Genomic DNA, 18,411 nt, shown 5'->3' with positions numbered 1-18,411 from the left:
AGAGGAAACAAAGGCAGGCTATTATCTATAATAATAGATAAACTAATTGGAAGCATTATACATAAGTAATTATGTATCCTTAAAATTTTATTTTATGAATAAAATTTCTATATCTATGTATGCTTAAAAATTGATCTTAAATTTGAGAAATAAAAAAACTCTACATTGGTGAAGGCAGCTAATGACACAATGGTTTGGAGAAGTTGGAAAAAAAGAAAAACAGGTCAAGAAAAGAAAACCCAGAGGTGCCTGGCTGGCTTGGTAGAGCGTGCAGTTGTTGATCTTGAGGCTGTGGGTTCAAGCCCTGTTTTGATTGTAGAGATTACTTAAAAATAAGATCTTGAAAAAAACCCACTGAAGAATTTTGAGAAATTCCAGATAGATTTGGACTTATTGACGGAGGCAGGAAGTGATATGACCGATCAGGTCTGACTTGAGTATCCATAATTTTCAAGAGGAATTTTGAAATTCTCAGCTAAGCTAAATTTGCTGAAAAAAAGGAAAAGACTCTAGAATTTATGATTCTCTGCCCATGGGTTTTGAAGAACTGTTTACAAGTGTGGAACAGCCCTAAGGTTAAAAATGGGGGCAACAAGTTTGTTGCCCTGTCCAAGACAGCTGAACCTCCTGTTCTTTTTTTTTTTTTTTTTTTTTTATGATAGTCACACAGAGAGAGAGAGAGAGAGAGAGGCAGAGACATAGGCAGAGGGAGAAGCAGGCTCCATGCACCGGTAGCCCGACGTGGGACTCGATCCCGGGTCTCCAGGATCGCGCCCTGGGCCAAAGGCAGGTGCCAAACTGCTGCGCCACCCAGGGATCCCTGGACCTCCTGTTCTTATCCAGCAACATGGAAATGGTTGTGGTTCCCTGGATACTCCATGTTGTGGACTGCCCCACCCACCCACATCACCATCCACTGTTATCAGCCCTATTGCTTTCTCATAGTGTTGTGTACTTCGCTTCTGTGGCAGTTAACACAGTTTGTAATTAATTTATTTTTTTGAAAATTTGATTGTCTGACTTCATCATACTGCAAATTTCAAGAACGGGGACTATGACTATTTTTTTTAGAATTGTATCTCAATGCTTACCTAGTACAAGGTATCTTAGTAGCAATGAGTAAATATTTTTGAACCAATAAGCCTTAGCATATGTTTTTTTTTTCTTTTTTTTTCTGCTTGGAATGTCTTCCCAGTTCCAATTTGCCGACGCTTTCATATTTATGTTTTCCAAAACCCAGCTTATATCACCACTATAAAATACTGCTCCTTTAAAGGAAATTATGGCCTCCTTTCTCTGTACATCTTCTAGACCTCTGGATTGCTCTACTCACAATACTGTTCTGTAATTATTTCTTTACATAACTCTCTTGGCAATCAGACTGTGAGGTCCTTAAGTCCAGTGACTGGGCCTTATTATTATTTTTATTCTCAGTATCCAGTGGCATTAGTAGATGCTTATAGATATTTGGGAACTGAGGTAATAAGTGAAGCCTATGTTTTCTGGCCACCTCAACAAAGGAGAAATCTTTTGAAGGGCAGTGGTGAACTGTAGGTTCACAGTTCAGTGAAGGTGCAGAACATCAGTGATGCCCCCAGGTAACATAGGTGTTGTTTCCCTGTACTTTAGAAACCCACTACTTTTCTCCCTCATTCTCATGGCCCAAATGGAGCTTCCCAGACCACTGTCTATGATATAGCTCAAGACAAAGAATCTTTCTAGGGAGGTGCCTGAATGGCTTAGTCAGTTAAGCATCTGACTTGATTTTGGCTCAGATCATGATCTCAAGGTTCTGGGACAGAACCCTGTGTTGGGCTTCACACTCAGAGTCTGCTTGGGATTCTCTCTCTCTCTCCCTCTCCCTGCCCCTCCCCTCTTTCTAACTCTCTATCTCTCTCTAAGATAAATAAATAAAATCCAGGGTGCCTGGATGGTCAGTTGATTAAGTCTCTGCCTTCAGCTTGGGTCATGATCCTGAGGTCCTGAGGTGGAGCTCCACATCAGACTCCCTACTCAGAGGAGAGTCTGCTTCTCCCTCTACCCCACCCCCCTGCTTGTGCTCTCTTTCTCACATTCGCCTTCTCTCTGTCTCTCTCAAATAAATTTTTAAGAAAATATTTAAATATATAAAATCCTTAAAATTCTATGTTTTTTTACTCCAATAGCTGAGCGATAGGAAGCAGTTCTTTCCTCTCTGCTGTTACTAATGTCAAGGTATGAGCACAAGTTATTCCTTACTACTGGAGAATGTAGCCATCTCTAGAGAGTCCTAAGAGGATCAAGTGTCTAGTTCTAGTAAGATCTAGCCATACCTGCCTTTCCGGTATTTGGTTTTGTAAGCAAATACATTCCCTTTTGGACTAGACCAGTAAAGTTGTAAAGACTTACTAGTAAAAAATAAAAAAGACTTACTAGTAGGCAGAGCTCAGCTCTCCACCACTGTTGGTCTTCTTTTCCCATTCTTCCCCCAGCCTCTCCTCTAAAAACTTATTGAACAAATAATAAAGAATGTCTTGGAGATAATAGAAAAAATATATATTGCTCACTGCCCCCAGTTCCCAGCACAGAATTCCTAAAACCTTTGTAATTTACTAAGTGATAAGAATAGCAGGAGCACTGTTTGTTCTAATATTTGGTCTTTGACCCCCATTCTTGACAAAGAGTTCCTAAATCCCTTGGAATTTCCTGGGTGACAGCAGTAACTCTTGGTGGGCTTCTGGATAGGGGCTGGCCACCAAAAAGACCAAGCTGTGATTAGAAGCTTGGAGTCTTCAGCCCCACCTCCCATTCTCTAGAGAAGGGAGAGGCCCTGGAAAGGAGTTAATAATTGATAATGCCTACGTGATAAAGCCTCTGTAAAAATCCCAGAAGTATGAGATTCTGAAAGCTTCCAGGTCAGTGGACACATCCACGTATTGGGAGGGTGACACGGCCTGATTCCATGGGGATGGCAGCTCCTGCTCTGAGGAATCTCCTGAACCTTGCCCTATGTGTCTTGTCATCTGGCTATTCATCTGTATTCTTTATTATATCTTTTAATAAACAGGTAAACCTAAGTAAGTGTTTTCCTGAGTTCTGTGAGCCACTCTAGCAAATAATTGAATCCAAAGAGAGGAGGCCATGGGATTCTCCAATTTGTAGCCAAGTCAGACAGAAGTTGTGGCCAGGCTATGTACCTACTACTTGTGATTGGCACCTGAAGGGGAGGACAGTCTTGTGGGACTCATCCCCTCACCTGTGGGATCTGAGGCTATCTCCTGGTAGGTAGTGTGAGAACTAAGTTAAATTGTAGGGCACCCAGCTTGTGTCACAGAATTGCTTGCTGAGGGAAAACAAACCCTACACATCTGGCATCAGAAGTATGGGGGTGCCTCACTGGCTCAGTCAGTAAAGTGTGTATCTCTTGATTTCAGGGTTGTAGTTTTGAGCCCAACATTGGGTGTAGAGATTATTTACAAATAAAATCTTAAAAAAAAAAAGTGTTGTGAGTGTGATAGTGGTGTGAGAGTAAAGGAGAAACAGAGGAGGAAAGACTGGGGTTGGGTTTTTTTCTTAATGCAATATCATTTGGAAGACTTCTAGTTTTCAGATGACCAAATAAAAATGGTCCTGCCCCCCCCCCCCTCCCTTTTCTCTGAAAAGTTGCCTTTAAACAACGAGAAAAACAAAAATAAGGAACACAGAGTTTATCTTTAGTAAAACTAGGAGACAATTGTGACTCTGGACCAAAGTGGAAGAAGATCAAAGCAAAGTCCCTGTATGGGGCCATGTTAATCAGGAGGAGCTGATTCATTCCGCCCAACTGCAGAAAGGCTCAGGGATTAGTGGCACCACCTACCTGAAAGACAGAGGTGAGGCAAGGGAGTGGATTGGGGACTGCTTAAGAGTGTGTAAGGAACAGCTAGACCTGTAGGTTCCCATCTACTCTACAAAGGGCTAACTTTCCCCCACCCTCAGAGATGAGAGTAGAGCCTCTGGAGAAGCAAACTAGAAAGTCTCAGAAAATCAGGCACTGAGGAGAGCTGGCAGTGAGGTACTAGAGTGTGAAAAAAGGGAAGTAAGGACTTCAGTGACAAGTTCTAATGGCACTTCCTCCCCGCTCCTCCCATAGGAGAAACCCACACTGCTAGGGAACAGATCTACCTATGCTAAAATTTAGGGATACCAAATGAAAAACTCAGCTAGCCACCTGCATATATTACATTTCAGTAGAAGATAAACACCCTCAAATAAACAGCTTCCAAACAGCTATTAGGTAATTTATTTTAAGATATAAATGGAAAGACAAAGATCACTGGAGATCTGAGGACAACTTCCGGTATGGAAGTTAGAAACCAGAACAAAGACCCCGAATAGCCAGGGGAATTTTAAAAAAGAAAACCATATCTGGGGGCATCACAATGCCAGATTTCAGGTTGTACTACAAAGCTGTGGTCATCAAGACAGTGTGGTACTGGCACAAAAACAGACACATAGATCAGTGGAACAGAATAGAGAATCACAACAAATGTTGGAGAGGATGCGGAGAAAAGGGAACGCTCATACACTGTTGGTGGGAATGTGAACTGGTGCAGCCACTCTGGAAAACTGTGTGGAGGTTCCTCAAACAGTTAAAAATATACCTGCCCTACGACCCAGCAATTGCACTGTTGGGGATTTACCCCAAAGATACAAATGCAATGAAACGCCGGGACACCTGCACCCCGATGTTTCTAGCAGCAATGGCCACGATAGCCAAACTGTGGAAGGAGCCTCGGTGTCCAACGAAAGATGAATGGATAAAGAAGATGTGGTTTATGTATACAATGGAATATTACTCAGCTATTAGAAATGACAAATACCCACCATTTGCTTCAACGTGGATGAAACTGGAGGGTATTATGCTGAGTGAAGTAAGTCAGTCGGAGAAGGACAAACATTATATGTTCTCATTCATTTGGGGAATATAAATAATAGTGAAAGGGAAAATAAGGGAAGGGAGAAGAAATGGGTGGGAAATATCAGAAAGGGAGACAGAACATAAAGACTGCTAACTCTGGGAAACGAACTAGGGGTGGTAGAAGGGGAGGAGGGCGGGGGGTGGGAGTGAATGGGTGACGGGCACTGGGGTATTCTGTATGTTAGTAAATTGAACACCAATAAAAAAAAAAAAAAAAAAAAAGAAACCAGAACAATAACAACAGCAACAATTCAGAGGGGAAAAAACCTTTCAGAGAGAAAAAAAATTATTCAATAGGATTGGGAAAAAGGCCTAACACCAGCCTTCTCAACAGCATTTACAACTAGAAGCTCAGGGATTAATGCCATTAAAAGCCTAAGTAAAAGTTGTGGGGCACTTGGCTGGCTCATTAGGTGGTGCTTGTGACTCTTGATCTTGGGGTTGTGAGTTCAAGCCCCATGTTAGGTATAGAGGTTACTTAAAAATAAACTCTTAAAAAAAAAAAAAAAGAGCCTGAGTAATAGTTATTTTCAACTTAGAATTCTATACCCACCCACCCAAACCAACCATTGATTATGTAAGAGGATAGGGTAGACACATTTTCATACATGCAAAATCTCAAAAAGATATTCCTGTCACATATCCTTTCTCAAAAAGTCACTAGATGATATGTTCCACCAAATGAAGAAATAAACCAAGAAAGAACACAGTGGATTCAGGGAAGAGGGGATCCAACACAGGAGTAAGGCATAGAACCTCTCCAGGATGATGCCAAAATGAAGTCCCAGAAGAACTCAGAGTAGGTGATGTGGTAGGCCCAGAAGTAACCATGTTAATTTAAGTGGGATGGAAGGTTCCAGGAAAGATGCTGTCAGGGGAAACAAAATGGAGCTACTTGATTATCCAACAGGCTGGTCATATGAGAATTTTTAGTGAGAAGCATTTTATAGAACTGTTAGTGGGTGTGGAAACACAGTTTGTTCAATGAAATCTGGACAAATGACAAAACAGAGGCAGATATCAACTTCAGGACAAACTAAAAGATAGCCAAGAAAGAAAATGCAATCACCATTCTTGAGTCCTCAGCAAACAGTACTTACAGTCCTATTAATTAACACTGAATATGGATTTAGCCAAAAAGTGTGATGCTGGGGGATGAGGGATGGGGCAGAGAAGAGGAAGAGTGCTAATTGCCTTGCCTGCAATGAAAGAAAATCAACGGATAATATCTAACTCGACCAAAAAGGATCATATGCCAAGAAACTTGAAGGCAAATAAGAAACAACTGTAAGAGCTGGAAGTGATTGAGTCTGTAAAATAGGATGGTAACGGTGTGACAGAGCTGTGTGAAAATGCTGTTGATTTTTTCTCAAAGGCTTTTGGGCACTACTGACCTTTTAAATTATGTACATATAGTGCTTTGATAAGTAAAAATTAGTTTAAAACTGTCAAGGGGCATCAAATTACTAGATAGCTCAGTTGCCCGCATGTGGCAATTCAGCTCTGCTCTTATGCTTGAAGGATTGAAGATGTGATCAGAGAGCGGGTCAGAGGACGGGTTATGAAGGGCCATGTGTGCCAACTCAAAGAGCTTGAATTTTATTGTACAGAGAATGGAGAGGCTTCAGGGATCTTAAACAATGGAATAATAGGATTAGACACACTCTCTGAGCATTAGCTTCCTAGACTAGATTGGCCTAGGAAGGACTATAAGGCCACGTTTTCCCCATCAATGTTTTATTATGAAAAATTTTAAATGTTTTAGTTACTAGCTTTAAATTTCTATTTATTTATTTTGCTATTTTTATTATACATTATTAAATAATTATAAATGATTTAAATTTGCTATGAAAATTATTCAGAAAAATTGGCTTATGCAGTGAACATCCATATGACTGTCTAGATTCTACAATTAACATTTTTCCATATTTGCCTTCTCACATAATGATCCATCTATCTATCCCTCTGTCCACCTATCAATCCATCTGATATTTTTGATACATTGAGAGACATCAGTATATTTCATCTCAACACTTCAGCATGTATATCATATCTGAGAGTTCTTTTTATAGAAGGGGAAAGCATAGACTGTGGAATCAGACAGATTCCAATCAGAATCTCAGATTTCTGTTTTAATCCCAGATTATAATTTTGCTGTTAGATTATTCAACATAACTGCAGATTTGGGGAGTCTTCATTAAAAAAAAAAAGAATAAAATTATTAGGTGTTTATTCCGTGAATTTCACTAACATTAAATTGTATCTGCATTGGTACAACCTTTTTTAGTATGTTCTTTAGTAACTTAAACATATATTTTTCTAGTTAAATAATTACCCCGTAGTAATTACCAGTTTCTAATTTTAGTTCTAGATTGTTAGCTGTGGGGCAGCCCTGGTGACTCAGCGGTTTAGTGCCGCCTTCAGCCCAGGGTGTGATCCTGGAGACCCTGGATCAAATCCCATGTCAGGCTCCCTGCATGGAGCCTGCTTCTCCCTCTGCCTATGTCTGTTCCTCCTCTGTTCCTGTGTCTGTCTCTCTCTCTGTGTCTTTCATGAGTAAATAAAAATCTTAAAAAAAAAAAAAAAGATTGTTAGCTGTATATGTCAACCTCAGAGATCCTATAATCTTGATCATTTTGTCTACCAAAGAGAAGGAATATGATCCTCTTAGTGAGACTCAACACCACTGTCTGACACACTGTCAGAGAGAATCTGCCTCATTTTCCTGTGAAATAAGGCTTAGATCTTAGAAGATGATAGGTTTACTCAGAACAGGAAATGAGCTCTTAGATGCCTTTGGGAACACTAATTGCAATGGGTTAATAATTTATCTTTAATAGTTTTCAACAAATATTCATTGAGGGAAATCTTATCAAATACTACAAACTCTTGCTTCTGGTTAATCCTGTCTGCCACATATTTAATAAATGGATTCAGCTTTAGTAACTTCAGCAAATGGAAGCTTATTTATTCAAACACTATCTCTTGATTCTAGGATGCAGAGATGCAGGGATCTTGCCCTCAAGGTACACTCTGTCTAGTGGGGAGTAATATAAGCAAGAAAACTCAAGAAATCATATAGTAGAGAGTAATAAATAGCATAACAGATGCTCAAGATGTAATAGGGTCAAAGCACAGGAGTGGAACCAGCCTCTGTGGAGAAGAGGTTGCTGTCAGGGATCAAGGAAGCCTTTCAGAGAATGCCATACTTGCTTTGTAAAGGAAAGGCCTTGAAAAACCTTACCTGACATAACTTGCATTTTCAAACTGTTTTATTTAATGTCTTTTTATAACTTCTGTTCATTTATTCAACATCTACTGGGGACTGCTCTGTCCCAGGCACTGGCCATGGTTTTGAGAATACAGCAGTGAACTGGGCAGATCTTTCTCACAGTCTGAGGAAGTAAGCATAAGTGTGAAAAACATTGTGATAGAGATGTAACAGGGTCTGTAGCAGAGTGGGCCAGCCCTGGCCCAGGGGGGAGGCATGAGCACACAGCTGAACATTTAGATGTTTGCCTGGTCAATGCGAGTTCTGTTCTGTCTTCTCATTGAAAGTGCAGTCATCGGATGCTCAATGGTTGAGCATCTCCTTTCAGCTCGGGGTGTGATCCCAGTTCAGGGATTGAGTCCTGCTTCTCTCTTGCCTGTGTCTCTGCCTCTCTCTCTCTGTGCCTCTCATGAATATATAAATAAAATCTTAAAAAAAAAAAATGTAATCATCCTCACAGTTATTCTGAATCCTATACAGGGCCCACACCAGGGACTGGGGTTATAGTTAGCAGCTCAGAACCCACTGCCTGGGGGATCCCTGGGTGGCGCAGCGGTTTGGCGCCTGCCTTTGGCCCAGGGCGTGATCCTGGAGACCCGGGATCGAATCCCACGTAGGGTTCCCAGTGCATGGAGCCTGCTTCTCCCTCTGCCTATGTCTCTATCTCTCTCTCTCTGTGTGTGACTATCATAAATAAAAAAAAAAAAATTTAAAAAAAAAAAAAAAAAAAAAAGAACCCACTGCCTGTTTGGATCTTTTATGCTGGGAAAGCACTCCTGAATCTTCACCATTATGAAAATAATCTATAGTTTCATAGAGTGCCAGAGAGAGTTCTAATTACATTCTTCCAAAGAGTTTTTACTGAGTGTTTATTAAAATCTTGCCTGGTTAAGAAGGACATGAGACTGTAGGTCCTGAAATCACTTAATTTCACAAGGCAGAAGTTCTCTGCTTGAAACTCTAACTCTAGCCAGCAATCTTACAAATGTCCATGATTGGACATGGTGATATAGTGACCTATAGTGATAGGTCACTGTAATTTTCATGGAAGGTGAGTAAGAGGTGCCATCACCAGCTGTCAAAGATGATATATTATAGAAGTTCTTCAGTTTACCAATTTCCACCTTACAAAATCAGACAGATATAACCAAAGCCTGTGCCAGAGCAAAAGCCAGTTAACTCTGCCCATCAACGGATGGCATCAGTAGGAACCAGTATACTATGAGCCTTTCCTGTTACACTTGTACACTTAATAAGTGCTTGTGAAATTCATTGAAAACAAAGTCAGCTTTCCAAAATCCCAGAAACAAAGATGTGGCATCAGAGCTGGAAAGCCACTAAGATAGTGGTCATCTAGTGTAGGCTTTGCCAACCAGTAGATTTTAAAGCTTTATCTGGTACCTGTAACCAAGATTCTAACCAAGATGAATCTCTTAGGCTCTCATCAATGTCTCTGATTTTCCTGGAACCCCCGTTAAGGAATATAGTTGTGTTAATAGTCCCATGGCCATATTCCAACTTCACTTCTCCCCACATTCATTCAGTGGCTCCAGTGTCAGCACCTAACCCAAACCTGCTCTTCCTACAAGTGCTCCATCCTAGTCAATGCAGCTTGATGCCTCTGGTTACTCAGGCCAGCAGTTTGGATGTCATTCATGACTATTTTACTTTCTTCCACAACTGATGGCCAGTCTATCAGACAGTCTTGTTGATTCCACCTTCAACATATATCTAGAATATGATTTCAGCAGCTGCCATCCTAATCCAAGTTACCATCACTTTCTCCTGAATAAGTGTAGTAGTCCCTTACTTGGAGACAGCATTTCTACCTTTGCCCCTTCTTGTCTTCTCAATAGAAGATAAAATGATCACTTTAAGACCCAGGTCAAGTCATGTCATTCCTCTAATCAAAGCCCTCTAGTGATTTCCATCTCACAGTGTATATGCTGACGTCCTTACCACAGCCTCAAATGCCCTGAATGATGGGAGCTCTTCCCCTCCCTCCTGCTCCAACCACATTGTCCTTCTAATGCATATGGCACTTTCCCATCTCAAGAACTTTTCTTTCTGTTCCCTTGGCCTCCCCTTCTTTCTGCAGGGCTCCTTCACTGTCTTCAGTTCTCTGCTCAAATGCTGCTGTATTGGTGAGGCCTTTCCTAGCCACCGTGTAAAAATTAGTAACATCCTTTCCCTTATCTCAAACCTTTCTTTTTCCCCCTACTCTGTTGTTCTCCAGAGCACTTATCATAATCTGATAGACTATGCTTTGCTTGTCTACGTATTTATTGAATATCTCCACCTAAGCTTCATGACAGAGGGACTTTATCTTCTTCCCCTCCATATTTCTAGCACATAGGACTCTGCTCATTTTCTAGTATTTAACAAGCATTTGTTGGATAAACAATACATAAGTCATAGCTTTATTGCTAAAAATGTTATTACTAATATTGTTATGATAATTCAGATTTTTCTTTTGTTAGCAGGCTGACTTCTATTCCTCTAAGACTCTACTTAGGAATTCCAAATTCCAAAAATTTTTAATTTTATCTTCCAGACTGGCTTAGAAGTCTCTTCCCTGAGCTTCCATAACAACCTGAGCAGGTCTCCATCAGAGCCCTTGCCACATGACAATGTCTGTTTTACCTGGGGCACTTCCCCACCATTGACCTGTGAGTGGATCACGGTATCTTTCAACTGAGCTTCACAGGGCTTCACACAATGTTTGGCACATGTTAGGTAAGTCTATAGATATTCAAAGGAAGAAAGGAGGAATCAAGGGATAAAGAAAAGAAGGAAGGAATAAAAGAATGGATGCAAAGCAGGCTGTAATTTTCATTTCTATTAAAAAAAAAAAAAAAAAAGAACCCTTTACAAAGTCAGTTAACACACTTCAGGGCAGCCTGGGTGGCTCAATGGTTTAGTGTCGTCTTCAGCCCAAGGTGTGATCCTGGAGACCCGGGATCGAGTCCCACATCGGGCTCCCTGCATGGAGCCTGCTTCTCCCTCTGCCTATGTCTCTGCCTCTCTGTCTCTCTCTCTCTGTCTCTCATGAATAAATAAATAAAATCTTAAAAAAAAAAGGAATTAAGTTCTGACACATGGTAGATCATGGACATTATGAGAACATCATGCTAAGTGAAATAAGCCAGTCATAAAAGAACAAACACTGTGTGATTCCACTTACATGGGTACCTAGAGTAGTTACATTCTTAGAGACGGAGAGTAGAATGGTGATTGTCAAGGGCTAGAGGAAGGGGGAAATGAAGAGCTGGCATTTAACAGGTACAGAGATTCAGTTTCACAGGATGAAAGCATCCTGGAGATGGATGGTGGAATGGTAGTACAAAAATATGAATGTACTAATGCCACTGAATGGTTAAGATGGTAAAGTACGCTGAACCAATGAACCACCCAGGCATCCCCAGAACTTAACTCCTTTTTAAGGCAGAATAATATTCTATTGAATATATACCACATTTGTTTATCCATTCATCTGTCCATGGGCACTTCAGTTGTTTCCACATTTTGGCTACTGTGAATAATGTTGCTATGAACATGGGTGTATGAATATCTATTTCAAGTTCTTGCTTCACTTCTCTTGCGTATATATCCAGAAGTGGAATTGCTGAATCATATGGTAATTCTATTTTTAAATTTTTGGGGGAACTGCCATACATTCTCAATAGTAGCTGTACCTGTTTACATTCCCACAATGGGCACAAGAACTCTTGTGCCTCACTATTATTTTTTCTTTCCTTTCCTTCTCTTCTCTTTTCTTTTCTTTTCTTTTTTCTTTTTCCTTCCTTCCTTCCTTCCTTCCTTCCTTCCTTCCTTCCTTCCTTCCTCCCTCCCTCCCTCCCTCCCTCCCTCCCTTCCTTCCTTCCTTCCTTCCTTCCTTCCTTCCTTCCTTCTCTCTTTCTCATAGAAGCCATCCTAATGGGTGAAGTGCTACAGAGTTCTTAAAATCTGAGTACATCTGCAAATACATTTAAGCTCCCAGTAGTGAGTCTTTAGCCTGAAAGGCAGCCAGTGGTACTGAGGTGAACTTCTGGAATTTGTTCAGCTGCATAGGCACTTATTCCTCTCTCCCCATCTGCTTACGCCTGGCAAAGCCCCACCAGCCACTTTTGAGTGGATTCAGTGGTATAAATTCTCATGATTCCTAGAGCCTAGCTGCTCAGCAGCATTCAATATATACTTCGAACCTTACTCTCCTCTTCACAAAAGGCAATTGAAGAGGAACTATATGTGGTTTACTTGCAGGAAAGAGGTAGCATAAAGGCAATAAGCAGGCTGAGTGAGTTATAAAGTAAGAAAGGGAGGCAGATTCTATAGACTTCTTATGTGTCAGTGGCAAAGCTGAGTGAAGGAATACCTGAAAGGCCCTTTTCCCCAGCCACATCCCACATCACCCCCATCAGCCCCTCACCCCTGGAGTCTAGATCTGTTCTTAAGAAGCTTTGGTGTTAGATCATTTCTCCCTTATTGCAGACAATTCTAAACATATTTCCAAAAACTTATGTGCAGGCTAATGGGAGGGGAGCTATGAACTAAACATTTTAATTTCACGATTAACTGTTACTCTGGGCAAGTCAATAAACCTCTCTACACCTGTTTTCTCAGCTATGAAATCAAACTATTGGACAAGAAGTCTTTAAGGACCTTGCCAGCTCAAAATAATCTTAATTCTAAAACTTTCAATGATCCAAAAAACGTTTCCTTTTATTTTAGAAATGTTTCATATATATCAAAGCAATTCTGTCTTATTCTGCCCTCAGTGGCAACCTCATTTAAATTGAGTAACTCTAAAAACTTAGAATCAGATGCTTGTTGCTATTTATTCTCTGCCAGAATATTGTAAATGTGTGTGTCTGCATTTGCAGAGAGTTGTGACTTCTCAGTCATTTGCCCTCTTATCTGCCACCACTTCCCAATGTTTCTTTTCTGAAAGCACACGCAAAAATGTTACTAGATTAGATGTAATTATAAAATGCTACCTAGAAGCAAACATTATATCAAGCATGTGCTCAGTGGTACTCAAAAGCTGTAACTGTTCATGTATCACTCTCTTTTACTCACTCACTGTCAAATTCACTTTGCAAACAATGTAAAAAAAGACAAAATTCAGAAATGTCACTCTCTCCCACAATATCACCATGATTGAAAGGAATTGAGCCTGTTACTGTTATGGGCCAGATGTTTTAATGGGTTTTCCAGCCTGTTGAAAACCATTTCAGGATGCTGAGTCGAGGAGTGTGAAACCTGGAATCACCCAATTGTTTCTGACGCACCTTTCAATTGATGCCATCAGGCATTTCTTAGAGTAAGCCACTGCTCACCTGTTAGTCATGTTCTATTTCATCAATTTTTAAAAATAAAAATTATTTATTAAAAACAATTCTTTATACCTATTCATTCACTCATTCTGTGTTCTGAATAAACTTTTAGAAAAAGGTTATGGGGCACCTGGGTGGCTCAGTTTAGCATCTGACTTTTAGTTTTGGTTAGTCATGATCTCGTGGGTTGTGAGATGGAGCCCCACATTGGGTTGGGTTCTGCCTAAGTGGGGAGTCAGCTTAAAAGATTCTCTCCCTCTGTCCCTTCCCCTACTCACTCTCTCACATGCACACTCTCTCAAATAAATAAATCTTTAAAAAAAGGTTAAACATGCTGCCCCAGAGTTGTTGTGTATGCTCTGATTTATCAATAGTTGTTACCACATGTAGAAGAGAATCTCATAGATAATTCTTAATTTTTAAACCTCTTTTACACTTACTTTGGCAGCATATAGTATACAGGATAGATACAAATCAAATAACTTACTTTAATGATTCTAAAATAAGGTTTGCAGTTTCTCTATGTTAAAAATCTATATTATAAATTATTTCATTTGAATATCAATTGCAAGAAACAAATCACCTCCTGTTTTAAGCAAAAGAGCCTTCAGTTCAGAGAGTTAGGGAATGGTTAGGGAGGCTAATAGGAGTGGGATAAGTTAGGTTCTTTCTAATGACTCCCTGAACATCCCCACTGAACTGTCCTGCCAGAGGAGTATCATAGTCAAGAAAGTGAGTAATCAGAGCCTACTCTGGAAAGTTTAAGAATGTATAAGTGGGGGCTCCTGGGTGGCTCAGTTGGTTAAGCAGCTGACTTGATTTCCACTTATGGCATGATCTCTGGGTTCTGGATCAAGCCTGAGTTGGGCTCCATGCTCAGTGGGGAGTCTACTTCAGGATTCTGTCTCTCCCTCCACCCCTACCCCTATTCTCTCTCTTTAAAAATAAATCTTTTTTCTTCTTCTGTTTTTTAAATAAATAAATATTAAAAAAAAAAAAAAGAATAAGAATACACCACTAACTATGATCCAGGCAAGACTCAGAAGCCTTCACTGCAACTGCCTTTTGACATTTATGAGGCTAGTCTCTGGACACCAGGCTACTGTTGCAGAAAAGCGCAATAATTCCATGACCATCGCTGTCAGCAGCAACACCTAAGAACTCAAGAAGATGGCACTGACCCCTTCTGCTTTCCAAATCTTACATAATGCACTGAATTGGTACGATCTGTTTCATACCTAGAACCAACTGCAAGGGAGTATGAGAAGTGTGAGGTGTTTTTAAACACAGATAATCATTAACTAATTGTCATAAGTATTACAAAGGCAAAACACAAAATATACTAAGAACACATAACAGGGTTATCTGACTTTGTCTGCAAAGGTCAGAGACATTTTTCCCCCTTGTATTTTTTTTTTAAGATTTTATTTATTCATTCATGAGAGACAGAGAGAGACAGAGAGAGAGAGACAGAGAGAGAGAGAGGCAGAGGGAGAAGCAGGCTCCATGCAGGGAGTCCAACACTGGATTCAATCCTGGGTCTCCAGGATCACGCCCTGGGTTGAAGGCGGCGCTAAACCACTGAGCTACCCGGGCTGCCCTCCCCCTTGTATTTTTATAACAAATTACACAGTCTCTTCTATACATTGCCTTTTTCATTTAATAGAATATCTTGGATATTACCATGTATCAACATATAATGAGCTTTTACATTCTTCTTCTTCTTCTTTTTTTTTTTTTTTATGACTGCAAAGCATTCTACAGTATAAATGTATGTAATTAGTCTTACCATTCCCCTCTCAGCAGACGTTTGGGCAGTACCCAGTCCTTTGCTATCACAAATATTGCTGCTGTAGTGAATGGCCTTGTATTTACATAATTTCCCATGTGTACAAGAGTATTCATGGGATGATTCCTAAAAGTAGAACTGCTCAATCAGTGGGCATATTGTTTATAATTTTGTTGTTCATGTTGTTGTTATTTGTAATTTTTTAAAGAAAAATATTTAATCCATTGTTCATTTTTTTGAATAATAATACACAGAGTAAAAAAAGAAATAAAATGGAACAAAAAGATAGATAGAAGGAAAGCAGATTTCAGGCCACCTGGGTGGCTCAGTGGTTGAGCGTCTGCCTTTAGTTCAAGTAGTGATCCCAGGGTCCTGGGACAGAGTCCTGCATCAGGCTTCCCACGGGGAACCTGCTCCTCCCTCTGCCTGTGTCTCTGCCTCTCTGTGTCTCTCATGAATAAATAAATAAAAATCTTTTTTAAAAAAAGAAGAAAAGTAGATTTCCTTCATAATTCATACAGAAATACTCTATGTATATATAAGCACATAGATACACACGTATCCACATAAACCCATATACAACATACGAACATATAAATTAATATGCAGAATTTCTCTTCTTTGGAATTTTTTTTTCGATTTTTCTGATTTTTCTGATTTTTTTTTTTCTGCATATAGTCTATGGACATTTTGCTAAGACATAGAAACCCCAGGCTAAGTGTAACATTAGGTTAGAAACATCCTTCATTACTGTCTCATCATTTCCTCTTTAGTGTACATGCATGGGCTTTCCCTGTGCCTGTGTGATCACTCTGCAGATAAGGATGGTTATGGATGTGGGCTCTCCACAGCACGTGGCCTCAGATTTTCTGACAAAATCTTCTGTGCTTTGTGCGGAGTAGTCATTGTGGGGACCTCCTCCATAATCTGACAGATTCCCTCTGCCCTTCTCCTGGTTGAATCTTCTGTTTCATCTGGCCCACATATTTTTTCATGCTTTCCTTCCTTCATTTGATGGAACATGTTTTGCAACAGTTTTCTGGGAAAAGGTCCATGGGAGGTAAACTTCTTGAGATCTGGGTGTCTGAAAATCTTTTTATTCTATCTTCCCACTTGATTGGTAAGTGACTGGATATAGAATTCTGAATTAGGAGTATTTTTCCTTCAGCTTTGAAGGCATTGCTCCATGGAATTCTGGTTTTAAGTGCTTGCTGTTTACAAGTCTGAAGCTCCTCCATGTGATGGAAGGATCTCCTTCCTCTTTGTTCCCGTGAAATTTCATGATGACGCGCCTCTGCGTGAGTTCATCTGTTCTCTTAGGCATCCAACGGGTCCTTTCTTTCTGGAAACCCTGAGTATTCTCTTGAATTATTCATTGCTGCTTTCTTCTCCTCTGTTATTTAGATGTTGGATTTCCTGACTGTTTCACTCCTGTTTTCTTTCTTGTGGTCTTTTTGCTCTATTTTCTGGGAAATTTCCCCAACTTCATCTTCCAAATTTTCTTTTGAGTTTTTTTCATTTATGTTTTCAGTTTTAAAGAGCTCTTTTGTTTGTTGTTTGAATTTTTTCATAGCATTCATTGTGCAGACTCTTCTCATTTCCCTAAGGATATTGATATAGTATTTTTAAAATATATTTTGTTTTTCCTAAAAGGATTCTTTCTTTCAAGTTGCTTTTTTCCCCTATTTGTTTGCTTTGGTCTTTATCTTCTATCTTAGAGTCTGTCCTTAGATGTCTGGTAATTAGTTATCTGTACATGATTTAAAGTGAGGGACTAGGGGGTGCCTGCGTGGCTCACTTAGTAGAGCATGCAACTCTTGATCTTGGAGTTGTGAGTTCAAGCCATCATGTTTGATGTAGAGTTTATTAAAAAAAATTTTTTTTTTTTAATGGGCGCCTGGGTGGCTCAGTCAGTTAAGTGTCTGCCTTCAGCTCAGGTCATGATCCCAGGGTCCCTGGATTAATCCCAGGTGGGGCTCCCTGTTCAGTGGGGAGCCTGCTTCTCCCTCTCTCTCTGCCCCTCCCCCTGCTTGTGTTTTCTCTCTCTCCCTCTCTCAAATAAAATCTTTTTTTTTAAGATTTTATTTTATTTATTCATTCATGATAGACATAGAGAGAGAGAAAGAGAGAGAGAGAGAGGCTGAGACACAGGCAGAGGGAGAAGCAGGCTCCATGCCGGGAGCCCAATGCGGGACTTGATCCCGGAACTCCAGGATCATGCCCTGGGCGAAAGGCAGGCGCTGAACCACTGAGCCACCCAGGGATCCCCTCAAATAAAATCTTTTAAAAAAATTTTAGTAAGTTAAAAAATAAAATAAAATGAAGGACTAATGTTCTGGGGCATTGGACTTGTCTCATGTGGTATTAGGGGTGTGACTTACACAGATGTGTGCATTTCAATACTGTATATAAATTATACCCCTAAAAATACCTATTAGAAAAAAAACAAAAACAAGTGAGGAATGAAAATACTGGAAGCATACTAGAAGCTCTGAGCAAGTAGATGGAAATTACCAAGCTACAGTTCTACCTTGGGGACATCTGAGTGGACATTCATCTGCATAGGACTCAGCCCTCAGTGGAAGCCTTGCATTTCTCTCTGACACTCTTACCTCCATAGGAAATAAAGCCTTAGGCTCTGCTGTGATAAAGGCAGGCCATTACCCAGCAGTGTGGAATGGGGAAGAGTTCTCAAGATCTAACTGCTTCTTAAACATCTTTTACCCAGACCTCCTTATTTCAGCATGATGTCCCCTCACTTCAACTCCTGTGTTACTACTACAGAGTTCTTGAACCTTTTGAGAATCCTACAATGTAAATTGGGTTTTTCCCTGGCTTCTTCACTACCGCTCTCTATCTTCCAAAATATTAATGTTCTTGCCTCTTGTTTTCCCAGCCCCAGAAAGTTTGTATCTTTTTTAGAAAAATAAATCTCTTTATTGTATTTTTGTAGGCTTTCAAGAGGAAGCCTTGAAAGATGTGTGTATTAAAGTTAGATGTGTGTATTAAATCAGCTATTTGAACTCAGGGGTCAGGAAATCAGAAATGTATTTTTTTAACTCTCCAGCTTCTACAG

At 40.1% G+C, this 18,411-nt stretch overlaps 1 long non-coding RNA gene across 2 annotated transcripts in view; it reads left to right on the top strand.

Moving 5' to 3' along the window:
• The window catches only part of LOC144324111 (uncharacterized), a 262,943-nt gene that overhangs the window by 33,680 nt on the left and 210,852 nt on the right, over positions 1-18,411 (top strand). The gene's annotated exons all lie outside the window — the stretch shown is intronic.

This window comes from Canis aureus, chromosome 11 (genome assembly GCF_053574225.1).
Source record: "Canis aureus isolate CA01 chromosome 11, VMU_Caureus_v.1.0, whole genome shotgun sequence".
Lineage (NCBI taxonomy): Eukaryota > Metazoa > Chordata > Mammalia > Carnivora > Canidae > Canis > Canis aureus.
The sequence above is the reverse complement of the archived record's forward strand: the minus strand, read 5'-3'. Positions and strand labels throughout refer to the sequence as shown.